The sequence below is a fragment of the Spea bombifrons genome, chromosome 2 (assembly GCF_027358695.1).
Source record: "Spea bombifrons isolate aSpeBom1 chromosome 2, aSpeBom1.2.pri, whole genome shotgun sequence".
Taxonomy (NCBI): Eukaryota; Metazoa; Chordata; class Amphibia; order Anura; family Pelobatidae; genus Spea; species Spea bombifrons.
In genome coordinates this window covers 74,399,639-74,402,966 of record NC_071088.1, presented here as the reverse complement: position 1 = coordinate 74,402,966, position 3,328 = coordinate 74,399,639, and the positions used below count along the sequence as shown (strand labels likewise).

Genomic DNA, 3,328 nt, shown 5'->3' with positions numbered 1-3,328 from the left:
GTTTCTTTTTCTCTCCAGACAGAGCTTTACTTTTAATAATGAAGCATCTGTCTTTAACCCCTTCCGTACCGGGACGTACCTGGTACTTCCTGGTTAACAGTCACCGGTAGACCGGGACGTACCAGGTACGTCTCCTCCAAAAAACGCCCCCACATCACCACAATCGCGGTGATCGCGGGGGCGCTGCTGCTGCCGTCTGCCCAGGAGTCCTGGGCAGACAGCACAGCCTGTCTAAGCCCTCCCCCAAGCCTACGATCACTCCCACGGAGTGATTCTCTAGGCAGAAACAGCGATTGCAGAAAAATCTGCAATCGCTGTTTCAGCTGCCACAGGCAGCTTCAGGGAAGGGGTGGGGGTGTTGAATGGGTCCCCACACAAGTGTGGGGGCCTGATCCAACACCCCCCTGCTGCCTGATCGCTCCATGAGAGCATCAGTGCAGCGTTAACCCCTTCAATGCCGCGATCGCTGCATTCAATGCCGCGATCGCGGCATTGAAGGGGTTAATTCCCGTTTTTTAGGGGGTTCTGCTACTGGTGGTCTGCCTGGAAGCCCAGGCAGACCTCCAGCAGCAAAAACGAACCCCCAGAAGTCCTCTGATCAGCCCTGTAGGGCTGATCAGAGAGACTCCTCTCCCACAATCTCCAGTCCACTGGAGATTGTGTCCCAGCTGCCAGAGGCAGCTTCAGGGACAGGGAGACAGGGCTCTTTGGTCTCCACATTAGTGTGGAGACCAGCCCCCCCACCCCCACCCCCCATAGTTAACCCCTACCCCCCCCTCTTCCTCAATTAACCCCTTCAATGCTGCGATTGTTTATGACCCCCATCGCAGCATTGCAGGGGTTAATATTAGTCCCCACAAGCTTGTGGGGACTAAATATCAATCAATGCTGTGCTTCAATGGAGCATCAGCATTGAAAGAGTTAAAAAAAAAAAATTAAAAAATAATTTTTTTTAAAAAAATACTAATAAAATAATAAATAAAAAAAATAATAAAAAAATAATAAAAATAATAATAAAAAAAATACCAGCACTGACCTGAAAGTCCAGGGTGCTTCCAGGTCAAATGCTGGGCTGATCAGATCGCTCCTGGCCAATAGGAGTGATCGGATCATTATGGCAGCCCACGGATGACCCTGCTCTACAAAGAGAGAGGGGTCATCTAGGGTAATTATGAAAAAACACAAATTATTAATAAATGAAATAATCATAATTATTACCTGATCACTTGTCGGTGACATTTTAAGTCGCTGATTATTGATCGGTCTCCCTGATTGATGTCAGCGGCCTAAACCTGTCACTTACAAGCAATCTGATAAAAAAAATATTTAAAAAAATGTAAATGCACATGTTCCAGTTTTGCCCTCATAGCTTCCTCAAAAAATGCATGAACCATGCATGTGAGGTCTTGTTGGAATCAGGGGATCTTGGTGAACAAAATGTGGTGTTTTCTTCCACTGTTGCACTTATGGTGTGCAAGAAATTCAGTGCAACATTGAAATGTATGCGTTAAAAACGCAATAAAATAATTTCCCTGTGAAGTTTGGCAGAAACGAGTGAAGAAATGGCTAGCTGAAAACTGTCAAAACTACCCTAGTTGAACACCTTGACTTGTCTACTGTTCATAAATATATACTTTTATGGGGTAATTTACAGCGGGGGGCTTCCAAAATGTCCCAAATGGGATATGGGCCCAGGAAACCAATTTCTGAAAATTCCAAATGTGAAAACGAAAATGCGCATGTTCCAGTTTTGCCCTCATAGCTTCCTCAAAAAATGCATGAACCATGCATGTGAGGCCTTGTTGGAACCGGGGGATGTTGGTGAACACAATTTGGTGTTTTTTTCTGCAGTTGCACAAATTCTATACAAAATATAATATAAAATCTAAAGCAACATTGCAACATATGCAAAAAAACCCAAAAAAATATAAAAATACCTCAAAATTTGGCAGCAACTGGCGATAAAATCCCTGTTTGAAAAGTGTCAAAATGACCCTAGTTGTACACCTTGACTTATCTACTTTTCATAAACATATAATTTTGGGGGGATAATCAGTATCTGTGACAACTATTGCAGTTATTAGACTACCATGCCAAATTTGCAAAAAATTACATTTCAAAAACACGATGCATGCCTAGCAATATTTGCCCTATACTGGTCAAAATAGATGAAAATCCTGGCCATGTTGGGTGGTTTCCAAATCAGGACAACTCAATGAATATATTTGGGATAATTTTTTCCCATTGGTTCAATGTGTGTACAATTTGTATGTATACAAAACTGTAAAAAAATGCGTTTTTTTCATTTTTTCACCACTTTTTCCAGTTTATTTCAAACAAAACAATGTACTACCCAGCTTAATATGGTTTCAAATGAAAGCCCTACTTATCCTAAAAAAAACAATATATGATTTGTGTGGGTGCACCAATTAATAAGAGAGAAATTACAGTTGAAGAAAGACATGGCAAAAACACAAAAACGGCTCCGGTCCTTTAGCGACACGTTAGTATCAAAATCCCGGTCCTGAAGGGGTTAATGGAAGCTTCTTAAACATGCAAAGCTTCCACCAAGGAAGGGAAGAGAAGGTTGTCTGTTAGCCTAGCAACTGGCAGCCAGCTCCACTACACTGCAGAAAGGAGATCTGAGTGATCACTTAGTGTGGTGACTCAGTACATCACTCAGACTGCCACTATGTAGGAGATATCCATTCCCGGGAACTTGTCTAGCAAGAAACTATGGATTGGGGAGCTGTGTTGCGTCATGCCCCACTTCCTGCACACTTCCCCTCCAACCATACCAGTGGACTACCCACCGACATCAAGGACCACATATCTGCATGTGACTGGTAGCTGGAGCCCAAAATTTTCATCTAGGCTCCACTACATAGATCCTACAAATCTAGCGCTTTAGGAATAGTGAAGCTGAGATCTATGGCAAAACATTGAATATGATGGCGCTATATAGATTAATAAATAAGAAAGGGGTGGCAAAACTAGTCAATCTAACAGTATCTAACTAGTTTATTTTGAAGAATTATAAAATATAGGATTTACAAATAAAATATAGAAAACATGGGTGCACATACTGTACATTTCTTGTCTGGACATTGTATGTTTTAAGAATCCAAAAGATTGAGTATGAAGGTATCTATCACGATTACAGTTGTTATAAACACAGCAAGGAAGTTAAATACCTTTAAGTTAAATACTAACTTAAGTATCTCATGCCTTACTTTATAAGCAAAGAGTTATTCTCCATTATTGACCTCACCTGTGAAAGCTATTGTCTCATGAATAACTTACTAGTATTTGTATAACTCACTTAACC

At 41.5% G+C, this 3,328-nt stretch overlaps 1 long non-coding RNA gene across 1 annotated transcript; it reads left to right on the top strand.

Moving 5' to 3' along the window:
* The first annotated feature begins 476 nt into the window (after window positions 1-476).
* On the top strand, window positions 477-946 carry LOC128472847 (uncharacterized). Its single transcript, XR_008346218.1, has 2 exons — window positions 477-724; window positions 760-946. It is a non-coding gene; the product is annotated as an uncharacterized LOC128472847 (long non-coding RNA).
* The last annotated feature ends 2,382 nt before the right edge of the window (window positions 947-3,328 follow it).